Source organism: Hyperolius riggenbachi, chromosome 6 (assembly GCF_040937935.1).
Source record: "Hyperolius riggenbachi isolate aHypRig1 chromosome 6, aHypRig1.pri, whole genome shotgun sequence".
Taxonomy (NCBI): domain Eukaryota; kingdom Metazoa; phylum Chordata; class Amphibia; order Anura; family Hyperoliidae; genus Hyperolius; species Hyperolius riggenbachi.
The window spans coordinates 161,325,684-161,338,812 of record NC_090651.1 but is presented as its reverse complement, the minus strand read 5'-3'; the positions used below and the strand labels follow the sequence as shown (position 1 = coordinate 161,338,812).

The window sequence follows — 13,129 nt, the reverse complement described above, 5'->3', positions numbered from 1 at the left end:
GCACTCCTATCCATCAGATCAGGCCCAATACAACCTGTCATCTAAGAGGCCACCCTGCTTATGACCGGTTCCACAAAATTCGCCCCCTCATAGACCACCTGTCATCAAAATTTGCAGATGCTTATACCCCTGAACAGTCATTTTAAGACATTTGGTTTCCAGACTACTCCTCATGGTTTTGGGCCCCTAAAATGCCAGGGTAGTATAGGAACCCTACAAGTGACCTCATTTTAGAAAAAAAGACACCCCAAAGTATTCCGTTAGGTGTATGACGAGTTCATAGAAGATTTTATTTTTTGTCAAAAGTTAGCGGAAATTGATTTTTATTGCTTTTTTCACAAAGTGTCATTTTCCACTAACTTGTGACAAAAAATAAAACCTTCTATGAACTCACCATACCCCTAACGGAATACCTTGGGGTGTCTTCTTTCTAAAATGGGGTCACTTGTGGGGTTCCTATACTGCCCTGGCATTTTAGGGGCCCTAAACCGTGAGTAGTCTAGAAACCAAATGCCTCAAAATGACCCGTGAATAGGACGTTGGGCCCCTTAGCGCACCTAGGCTGCAAAAAAGTGTCACACATGTGGTATCGCCGTAATCAGGAGAAGTAGTATAATGTGTTTTTTTTTTACACACACAATTGTCCATTTACAGAGATATTTCTCCCACCTAGCATGGGTATGTGTAAAAATACACCCCAAAACACATTATACTACTTCTCCTGAGTACGGCGATACCACATGTGTGACACTTTTTTGCAGGGGCCCAACGTCCTATTCACTGGTCATTTTTAGGCATTTGCTTTCCAGACTACTCCTCACGGTTTAGGGCCCCTAAAATGCCAGGGCAGTGTAGGAACACCACAAGTGACCCCATTTTAGAAAGAAGACACCCCAAGGTATTCCGTTAGTAGTATGGTGAGTTCATAGAAGTTTTTATTTTTTTGTCACAAGTTAGTGGAAAATGACACTTTGTGAAAAAAAAATCAATTTCTGCTAACTTGTGACAAAAAATAAAATCTTCTATAAACTCACCATACTACTAACGGAATACCTTGGGGTGTCTTCTTTCTAAAATGGGGTCACTTGTGGGGTTCCTATACTGCCCTGGTATTCTAGGGGCACTAAACCGTGAGGAGTAGTCTAGAAACCAAATGCCTCAAAATGACCTGTGAAATCCTAAAGGTACTCATAGGATGTTGGGCCCCTTAGCGCAGTTAGGGTGCAAAAAAGTGCCACATATGTGGTATCGCCATACTCAGGAGAAGTAGTATAATGTGTTTTGTGGTGTATTTTTACACATACCCATGATGGGTGGGAGAAATATCTCTGTAAATAGACAATTGTGTGTAAAAAAAATCAAAAAATTGTCATTTACAGAGATATTTCTCCCACCCAGCATGAGTATATGTAAAAATACACCACAAAACACATTATACTACTTCTCCTGAGTATGGTGATACCACATGTGTGGCACTTTTTTGCACCCTAACTGCGCTAAGGGGCCCAAAGTCCAATGAGTACCTTTAGGATTTCACAGGTCATTTTGAGAAATTTGGTTTCAAGACTACTCCTCACGGTTTAGGGCCCCTAAAATGCCAGGGCAGTATAGGAACCCCACAAGTGACCCCATTTTAGAAAGAAGACATCCCAAGGTATTCCGTTAGGGGTATGGTGAGTTCATAGAAGATTTTATTTTCTGTCACAAGTTAGCGGAAATTGATTGTTACTGTTTTTTTTCCACAAAGTGTCAATTTCCGCTAACTTGTGACAAAACAAAAATCTTCTGTCCATACTCCTAACATAATACCTTGTGGTGTTGTCTTTCTAAAATGGGGTCACTTGTGGGGTTCCTAAACTGCCCTGGCATTTTAGGGGCCCTAAACCGTGAGGCGTAGTCTTGAAACCAAATGTCTTAAAACGACCTGTGAAATCTTAAAGGTACTCATTGGACTTAGGGCCCCTTAGCGCAGTTAGGGTGCAAAAAAGTGCCACACATGTGGTATCGCTGTACTCAGGAGAAGTAGTATAATGTGTTTTGTGGTGTATTTTTACACATACCCATGCTGGGTGGGAGAAATCTCTCTGTAAATGGACAATTGTGTGTAAACAAAATCAAAACATTGTCATTTACAGAGATATTTCTCCCACCCAGCATGGGTATGTGTAAAAATACACCCCAAAACACATTATACTACTTCTCCTGAGTATGGCAATACCACATGTGTGGCACTTTTTTGCAGCCTAACTGCGCTAAGGGGCCCAAAGTCCAATGAGCACCTTTAGGCTTTACAGGGGGTGCTTACAATTTAGCACCCCCAAAATGCCAGGACAGTAAACACACCCCACAAATGACCCCATTTTGGAAAGTAGACACTTCAAGGTATTCAGAGAGGGGCATGGTGAGTCCGTGGCAGATTTAATTTTTTTGTCACAAGTTAGCAGAGATGGAAACTTTTTTTTTTTTTTTGTCTCAAAGTGTCATTTTCTGCTAACTTGTGACAGAAAATAAAATCTTCTATGAACTCACCATGCCTCTCAGTGAATACTTTGGGATGTCTTCTTTCCAAAATGAGGTCATTTGGGGAGTATTTATACTATCCTGGAATTTTAGCACCTCATGAAACATGACAGGTGCTAAGAAAAGTCGGAGATGCTTCAAAATGGGAAAATTCACTTTTTGCACCATAGTTTGTAAACACTATAACTTTTACCCAAACCAATAAATATACACTGAATGTTTTTTTTTTGTTTTTTTTTTATCAAAGACATGTAGCACAATAAATTTGGACACAAATGTATACAGAAATTTTACTTTATTTGACAAATTTTATCATAGAAAGTTAAAAAAATCATTTTTTTTTACAAAATTCATGTCTTTTTTGATGAATATAATAAAAACTAAAAATCACAGCAGCATTCAAATAGCACCAACAGAAAGCTGGATTAGTGACAAGAAAAGGAGGTAAAATTCATTTAGGTGGTAGGTTGTATGACCGAGCAATAAACCATTAAAGCTGCAGTGGTCTGAATGGAAAAAAAGGCTCTGGTCCTTAAGGGGTTTTATGACTGCAGTCCTTAAGTGGTTAAAAACAACTTTCTTGTGGTTGAAGAATTCTGAGCACAGAAAAGTCATGTTTATTAGTGTTATATGTTGATAGTAGAGCTTTATCAAGTGGTGTAAGGTGATAGACGCGGCAAATGATCCATATCAGGACCCTTTCACAACAGCTGCATTCCATCTTGTTTTTGAAAAGGCTTGTGATTTTCCAAATGCAAGTACAGTAAAGTTACAATTGAAATCGTGGGAATGCATTTATACTGAATGCATTTCCGATTTTCTAAAAAGGCAATAATAGTTCTGCTGCATTTTACCCGCATTTTGATTGAGGCCAACATAGTGAAAAACACCTAATGAAAAATGTATTTTCAATTGCGTTTTGTGATTTTTGGTGTGAAAGAGCCCTCTTAGAGATTAGGGCCCATATGCAATTCAATTTTTCACCTGAGTTATCTCCTAGGAGATATTTTTTATCTTAACTTTAAACTAAATTTTCAGCATTTTACAATTGAAAAAATACCCAAAACTTGATGAAAAAGTACTATTAAATTTATTTTGAGTATTTTCTTCCTTGATGGTTGCTTTTAAAGGCATTTTATGAGAAGTTGTGAAAATAACACCCAGGAGAAAACTCAGGAGAAAAGTGAATTGCATATGGCCCCAGATCTTTAACCTACCAGTAAACAGTCAGCCTAAAGGTATGCACACACATACAATATCCCCTTAGACTCTAACTTTATCCTGTGGGTGACACTTTAGAGTCCCAATGCTATACATATGCATCTTCGGGCAACAGCATTTTTGACTACCTTTGGTGGGTGATGTTGGTAAAGGGGAGGAGTTTGGAAATTTCACAGAGAGCTGGTCAGTGAGATGCTAATATTTCTGGCTTTCATTCATATACATATGGTCAATGAGATGTAAATAATTCTGGGTTGATGCAAAGTTAACTGCAACAAACACAATTGCTAACTTCCAGTCAGAGCAATATCCTGCCTCTATCTGGCCAGCAGACGCTTGTCAGCCAATCAGGTGCACTGTCATACACCCTTTGCCTGCTGTACCATACCTAGCAGGAATTACATAGATTAGCATTCAGGTGGGAGGCTTCGGTTGGACGCAATCGTGAATTGCGTCGTTTAACAGGGACGCCCCGTGTAGGCACATCTCCCACACGGTCCCCTCCCTAACCACTCACCTGTCAACCGCATCGTAAAAGCTGCAGAAAGTAAAATTTAAAATCACAAACACTGGTCCGCATGACAGCCCAGGGGCCCCAGGTCTCTCTCACTCACTGGGGCCCCCAAAGCACCATGCGAGACCTAGAGGGAAGTGCGGGCAAGCCCTGGACCTCTCACCTCCAGGGAACTCACCCCACCACCTCTAAACTGAATGCCAACTGCAACAAACACAATTGCTAACTTCCAGTCAGAGCAATATCCTGCCTCTATCTGGCCAGCAGACGCTTGTCAGCCAATCAGGTGCACTGTCATACACCCTTTGCCTGCTGTACCATACCTAGCAGGAATTACATAGATTAGCATTCAGGTGGGAGGCTTCGGTTGGACGCAATCGTGAATTGCGTCGTTTAACAGGGACGCCCCGTGTAGGCACATCTCCTACACGGTCCCCTCCCTAACCACTCACCTGTCAACCGCATCGTAGAAGCTGCAGAAAATAAAATTTAAAATCACAAACACTGGTCCGCATGACAGCCCAGGGGCCCCAGGTCTCTCTCACTCACTGGGGCCCCCAAACCACCATGCGACACCTAGAGGGAATTGCGGGCAAGCCCTGGACCTCTCACCTCCAGGGAACTCACCCCACCACCTCTAAACTGAATGCCAACTGCAACAAACACAATTGCTAACTTCCAGTCAGAGCAATATCCTGCCTCTATCTGGCCAGCAGACGCTTGTCAGCCAATCAGGTGCACTGTCATACACCCTTTGCCTGCTGTACCATACCTAGCAGGAATTACATAGATTAGCATTCAGGTGGGAGGCTTCGGTTGGACGCAATCGTGAATTGCGTCGTTTAACAGGGAAGCCCCGTGTAGGCACATCTCCCACACGGTCCCCTCCCTAACCACTCACCTGTCAACCGCATCGTAGAAGCTGCAGAAAATAAAATTTAAAATCACAAACACTGGTCCGCATGACAGCCCAGGGGCCCCAGGTCTCTCTCACTCACTGGGGCCCCCAAACCACCATGCGACACCTAGAGGGAAGTGCGGGCAAGCCCTGGACCTCTCACCTCCAGGGAACTCACCCCACCACCTCTAAACTGAATGCCAACTGCAACAAACACAATTGCTAACTTACAGTCAGAGCAATATCCTGCCTCTATCTGGCCAGCAGACGCTTGTCAGCCAATCAGGTGCACTGTCATACACCCTTTGCCTGCTGTACCATACCTAGCAGGAATTACATAGATTAGCATTCAGGTGGGAGGCTTCGGTTGGACACAATCGTGAATTGCGTCGTTTAACAGGGACGCCCCGTGTAGGCACATCTCCCACACGGTCCCCTCCCTAACCACTCACCTGTCAACCATGCTAGGTATGGTACAGCAGGCAAAGGGTGTATGACAGTGCACCTGATTGGCTGACAAGCGTCTGCTGGCCAGATAGAGGCAGGATATTGCTCTGACTGGAAGTTAGCAATTGTGTTTGTTGCAGTTGGCATTCAGTTTAGAGGTGGTGGGGTGAGTTCCCTGGAGGTGAGAGGTCCAGGGTTTGCCCGCACTTCCCTCTAGGTGTCGCATGGTGGTTTGGGGGCCCCAGTGAGTGAGAGAGACCTGGGGCCCCTGGGCTGTCATGCGGACCAGTGTTTTTGATGCAAAGTTATGCAGTTTGATATGGACCAGACAGTTGCAGCCACTCCCGTCTGTTTTCAAGCTGCATAAAATGCAACTTATGTGAACTCCATATTCGCAAGGGATCTTGCCAGTCAGAAGCTAGAAAAATCACCTCACCTTTGCTGATTCACCACTTGGCAAAAATGTACTCCCTGAACTGACACAAAGGAGGGAAGAGGCACCCAAAGAGGAATAAAACTATGTTAAAAACAATAACAGATAGAAAAATTAGGTGGCTTACCTCAGTGACAACAAATTCATATGTTTTATGAATTTTATTGCTCTGGCAACACATTTTGTAGTTCACTGACCACTTCTTCAGGCCAAATAAAGTGCCAGAAAGTGCTCAAAGACCAGATTAAGGCGCTAGTGAACCATGAAACGCGTTGCCAGTGCAATAGAATTCATAATGAATTTGTCGTCATTGAGATAAGCCACCTCATTTTTCTCTTTTATTGTTTTTAACATAGTTTTATTCATATTTGGGCGCCTCTTCCCTCCTTTGTGCCACTTCAACACCCAACAACCCCCCACACACACACCGGTTGGCAGGGGTACACCATTGGAACACATTGGGACCCACCGGCCTTTTTTTATTTTAAGTGCATTCCGTGCCTGGATCCCCGAGTGGAGTCGGGTTCACAGACCTGCCTGTAGTGTTCACTTGCCCCCTTGTAACCCTCCTTTGTGAGTACCCACTCTTCTCCTCCTGCTTATCTGCTACTTTTGTGTGATGTAATGCTGGGCATACACGGGTCGATCCAGCGGCCAATTAGCCGCAGGATCGATCCCCGCTCGTCCGCGCGGATCGATTTGCCACTCGTCCCCACCGGCGCTTCCTTATCAGCGCTCGATTCCCTGCCATTGTCCGCCAGCGGGGATCGAGCGGGCGGGAGTCGAGCGGCTTAATCGGGCCAGCTGAATATTATCAGCTGGCCGGATCAGCTGGTCGATACATAGTACAGAAACGTACCGTTTATCCCCAGCATAATGCACCATTTAGGCTCCCGTAGTCTCCTGTTTATTCGTCCTAGGGTGTTCCCCATCCTCCATCTCAAGTTCCACACTTATTATTGGGTATTCTTAATTTGCATAGTCACTGCTAAATATAAAAGTCAGTGTCAACTTTTGCATAACAAATGTTTCATGATTTTTATCTATTTTTTTACATTTTATTCTACCTGCTTTACTGAAAAGATCTCTGGGAGGGTTTTTGTGCTCAGCACTGTAAGTTGCTAAGATCATAAGAGAGAATGAACTCGAAGACACACAGCCACAAAGCCGTGAAACAAGGATCGTGAACCTGTAGGAATTTACTGCATTTCTGGATGAATAGCTCTTAAAATGTGACCTGATTTTATAATAAAGAGAGTGTTATTTAACAGACAATACATGCATTTTATATTGATCCATCTTTATTAAATAATTGTCTTTAACAGTTCAAGTCCCTGATGGAGGAACTATGCAAACCATTCTATTTAGTGATCAGCGGAGCCTCCTTTATTGGCATGAACCTCAGCAGTACTCTTCCTGCAGCTACTGAATGGATCTGCACAGCAGTTACAAGCATTTGGAAATATATAATATATACAGTGTATATATATATATATATATATATATATATATATATATATATATATATATATATATCTTTATACCTATGAGTCACACAATGACTAGGAAAGATATACGGTAGTCCTTATAAAATCAGTAACAATATACATCACTGAAAAACACAGCCATGGTAGTATGGGCTCCTTGTAGCTTGTGCAATTATATTACAGTATATTATTGAACATATGTCACAAAACAAGATAAGATAAATTCTACCCCTCATTTGGAAGCTCTAGAACAATGTTACATTCTGATAACTATTGTTAAATGATCCATCTCAAATACATAATATCAGTGATGGACTACAGGGCTTTGTTTGCAATATATTGTCATCCTGAGCAGGTTTGAACGAGTGCGTGGACTTATTGTGTATTTTGCATTTTGTCATTGATGCTGTAAAATAGTGGCTGCAAGTTCCTCAGCAGAAGTCTAAAGCCTTGGACACACGCTACAAAAAACATTGCACCACCAACTCTGCCAAGAATCTAGCATGAGTACATTAGCCCCCTGATCCCTCTTCCTGCAATCAGCCCTGAGGATCAATCTGGCTCCAGTGTTCCCAGTCACCCTGGCCATTAATGTTACCCCCCTCCCCACACACACACATAGACGCAGACATAGCAACAGATCAAGTACAGCCTCAGCCCTGCAATGTAACCCGAGGGATTGAGTACCGATCCCTGCTGGTGACATGCCTCATACCTGTGTATGAGGCTTAAAGGACAACTAAAGTGAGAGGTATATGAGGGCTGCCATATTTATTTCCTTTTAAACAGTACCAGTTGCCTAGCTGTCCTGCTGATCTATTTGGTTGTAATAGTGTCTGAATAGCACCAGAAACACCATATCCCTCTCACTCAGGGCCAGTTCTATACTTTTTGCTGCCTGAGGTAAAATTATGAGGCCCCCCCTTCCCAATATGGAATGATCACACATCACCCGACTATTTGCTCTGTTTCATTTAATGTTCTCAGTCAGCAAGGAAGCATATGCAACAACTTCAGACATGACATGCTGCAGCTCAACACAATAACACGCTGGCTGGCAGCGAGTTTGTGACAAACTGCTCACCCTCAGCAAGTCGGCTGTCCTCCATTCCTCCTCATTCTTCTGCTGTGCAAGTCATATGAAACACTGCTGCTCTCCTGCCTCCCCTCCTCACTCACTGTCAGACCCTCACACAGCACAACAAGCTGTTTTTCCCCAATGATGACCTCTTCCCCTCACTTGCTCTCCTCTTTCTTCTTCTTCTATTCTGACTGCATGCTGTAAGTGTAAACAAAGTATAAACCTGCCCCTATAATCTCTGCGCCTCATGCAAGTGTTTCACCTTGCTTCATGAGAGAACCGGCCCTGCTCTTGCTTCAATTATCATCAATGCATCATTTTTAGGTTCTCTTTAAATAATGCAGACCATGTCCATGTTTAGCTATCACACAGTGGCAAATATCTGTTCTCGTGTTTGGGGGAAGCTGGGTTGTCTGTGTAGATGACATTACCCATGACACTCCAATCACCTAGTTGGTAAATAGATTGTGATCGAGAACATTAGAGAATCTGTGTTATGGGTGTGTCTGAGAGGGGCATTAGTCACAGCTGAGCTCCAAAATATAGTGATTGTGACGACTTACAAGTCTCTGCATCCAGATATAAGTGCTGTATACACATAATTCCTGATAATGACCGACTCTGTCTTCTTGTGACTCACATGGCTCACAATATTCATGACATTTAAGCTGTCAGCTTGAGCTGTGTGCTGCTGGAAAGATTAGAGCAGAGACCAAAACAGCTCATGTAATGTGGCTGCATGTGGCCCAATACAGGGAGAAAGCATTGTGTAGGTGGAGAGGCAGTAGAATAACTCTTTCATTATGTAACAGTTTTTTATATATATATATATATGTATATATATATATATATATATATATATATATATATATATATATATATATATATAAAATAATAGTTTCCAAGCTGCCAGCCGTGTGTAAGTGTGTCCATCCACCCTGCTCTGATTGGCCGTGGCGCTTATTGGAAGGTACGTGCAAAAGTATGTCACTGGCAGCACATACAGCATCCAAAGAGAGGGCATGCACACTCCTGCCTTGTGCACCACCAGCTTCTTCATAATAATATTTAGACTGTAAAAAGTGGCTCAGGGGGATTATTTGAAAACCGTACCTGGAAGGATTTTACATTTTTTTTTTGTTTTTTGTTGTTGTTGCTAAAATGCTGAACTAGGACATTGTTTTCTTATACTACATGTCTTCTGGTCCTTAACTATTAAAATATTGGCACTGTTCTATATGTAATGAAATGTGCACGTCTGTACAATAAATGATATATGAGTACTCATTTTGTACAGACAAAGCTGCTTCTCGCCTGTAGTGCTAACACTGAAGTCAGATTCCTGCAACTGTACTTTTACATGGAGGTAACCTTGTACAGAATGTGGAGGAGTGAAATAGTTCTTTACATGGGCAAACAGGAGGAATGGGATCACAGCGGAAAGCTTAATGATCAGTGAAGGCTGCCTGCACTTGCTGCTGTGCTTATTTTTTAGCTAAATTCATATTATGATTATTTCTATAATAGTCTGAAAATACATTACTGACATATATCAAGTGATAAAACGCTTTCATCGTCTGTGTTTTTTGGGCATTGTAAAAGTACTTAACTTGAATCATCAGTATCAATGATAGATTTACAGTGGACCTTGTATTTGAATTTAGACTTCCTCAAGCTTCTTTTGATAATCACTGAAAACATGAGGCTGCAATGCATCCACAAATCAAATCTGTCTCTGTAATGGAGGACCTTACCATAAAGATCGTATTATAGGATATCATCATTATATTCCCTCAGTCTGGTTTTGCTAAAAGCTCATTCTCACAGTGAACTATACTGGAGGGCTAGTGAATATGAGAGCACAGCGGCTAAGCCCTGCCCACAGAAAGAAGCCCCTCCCATATATAAAAGATTGTCCACACCTACGATTTGTGCATAGATTAAAGAGGAACTTTAGTGAATATAGCTTAATTAATAAAATTGCTTATTTTTAACTATGCTTTATATTAAATTATTTAGTCCATGTTTCCCAATGTAAAATCTTTCCTCTTCACGAATTACATTCTTAAATGTATCACAGGTGGCAGCATCTTTACTGCTGGCAGGTGCAACACTGCAATTTTTTTTTCTTCTTGTGTGCTCCTAAGTCATCAGAAATAACACCTGGGGCCATATGCAATTCACTTTTTCACCTGAGTTTTTTTCCTCTGTGATATTTTCACAACTTGGAAATAAAATGCCCTTTAAAACTACCAGCAAGCAAACAAATACTCAAAATAATTTTGACCGTACATTTTCACCTACTTTTTGATACTTTTTTTCCATTTCAAATTGCTAAAAAGTTATTTTAAATTGAAGATGAAAAATTATCTCCTAGGAGAAAACAAAGTGAATTGCATATGGCCCCTGGTCTCCCAGAATGCTCTAGGACAGGGATGGCTAACCTTGGCACTCCAGCTGTGATAGAACTACAAGTCCCATGAAGCACTACAATGCTCTGACAGTTCTAAGTATAACTCATGGAGGCAGAGGCATGATGGGATATGTAGTTTTGTCACAGCTGGAGTGCCAAGGTTAGCCATCACTGCTGTAGGAGGAGAAGTGTACATGCAAAAAGGGCACCAGGGAAATTTGGGTGCCTAGAAACCCTGATAAAAAAGTACAAAAATGTGATTTACAAAAAATGTAAAAAAAAATCTGTAAATTTACCGATATTCTACTATAACAGTGATAATGACGATAGTAAAATATCATAAATACATTCCAATATTTAACTATAGCTAAACATAACTCCCACTATTAATGCCTAATCTTAACCACTACCCCCAAGGCTAACCTTAAAGTGAACCTCCACACTAAAAATCTACTCAGCAGCACTGAAAAGGCTTGGTGTTTCTTTAGCAGTTTCACAGCATTAGAATTTTGTTTTTCTTACACAAGCTTCATTTAGCTGCACAGAAGCTAAGCTCCGCCACATCATAGAAATCTATCCGGGCATTTTTCCCCTGATGCTGTGCAAAGCATGATGGGATTTCTGATGTTGTTCTCATTAGCGCATGTAGCTGGGAGGGGTGCTCAGGACACTGGACAGTTGGATCTCATGCTCCCTGTCGTCTCCTTTCAACCAAAAAGATGGCTGCCCCATCAAATCACAAACATTTGCCTGTTCTTTTAAAACAGGGTGGGCAAGAGATCATATTACCTATTTTAATTAACATAACTAATGTAACTTAACGAGAGTATGTTTGTTTAGGCTGAAGTTCCTCTTTAACAATCCACTCCACATAGCATGGCTTAACTGTCCCTTCATCCAAATCTCCAAAAAATTGCAAAAATTGCAGGTGGCTTTGGCAGGCGCCCAAATTTCCCCTTAATACCAATATTTCAATACCTATGGCGGCGCCCAAACGTCTGCCGCTAGTGGGTGCCCACATTTCCCATCACTGAGGAGATTTCTGCATAAAAATCAGATTAACCAAAACATCACTGGGAGGGCAGGGTTATATACCAATATAAAGCTATATACTGTATAGATATAGGACATGTTTCTGATACTAAAACCAAGATAATTAACATAAAAGCAGGCATCCTGAATAATTTACTACATTCTGAAATATGCCACTACAGAGACATATACAGAGGTCTGAAGCACCCACTACTTATACAGCATGCAGTAAGAATGAGCTGTAAAGCTGCAATTTTAGTAAAGGTGAAAAGATGATATTAAAAAAAAAAAAACTTATAATGCTAAACGGCACTATGTTAAAAAAAAGTAACATCTGCCTGCATCCTGTGCAGTGTAATAACTTAGGCTAAGTTTCCACTTCTGCGAAAATGGGCTGATTCCTCGGCCACGAATTCAGATGGAATTTAGCAGCCTATAGAAGTCTATGCAGAGCATCCAAATTTGTGGCCGAGGAAAAATATGAGGCCCTGTAGCATAATTGCACGCATCACTGTCCGAATCCCATAGCTGCGCATAGCTAGAGGAATTCAGCTGTGAGACACGAGCAGCTGTGCCGGCATCGCGTCTCGCAAGAAGCATCCCGGGCACTAGTGGAAACGAGCCCTTATTTACTGTATATATACAAGGCTGCCCAGTGCAGTGTGAATGCTTTGAAACCACTTGCAACAGTGTAGCTGTTCAAATTGCATGTAACAGCATATTTAGAAAAATAGACACACAGATAAACCAGCCATGTATTATAACTAAAGGCAGTGGCGTAGCTAGAAACCTCTGAGCCCCGATGCGGAATCTGGATATGGGCCCCCCCCCTCCCGGCAACAACAGCCCCCCCCCCCCCCTCACAACACCCGAAGCACACACATATCCAAATTCCCATAGCTGTGCATGGCATGGCTATATCAAGTCCGCTTTCCAGCAGCATGGCTGCCACATTCAATTTGCAAACATACAAAGCACCCAGAGGAAATAGGGCAATTAGTAGCAAGATGCCAATCTGAAGGAAAATAATCGTTATGTGCGCAGCATTCACAAGATAACAATTGTTATGTGCGCAGCATTCAC

General features: G+C 41.9%; 1 protein-coding gene across 3 annotated transcripts in view; it reads left to right on the top strand.

Annotated features, from left to right (window-relative positions):
* The window catches only part of C6H1orf21 (chromosome 6 C1orf21 homolog), a 167,152-nt gene that overhangs the window by 24,703 nt on the left and 129,320 nt on the right, over positions 1-13,129 (top strand). The window contains exon 2 of one of the 3 annotated variants that reach the window (XM_068240125.1): positions 9,899-9,967. The exons of the other annotated variants lie outside the window; for them this stretch is intronic. The gene's annotated coding sequence lies outside the window, so the exon portion shown is untranslated. The remainder of the gene's footprint in view (positions 1-9,898; positions 9,968-13,129) is intronic. 3 annotated transcript variants of the gene reach the window in all.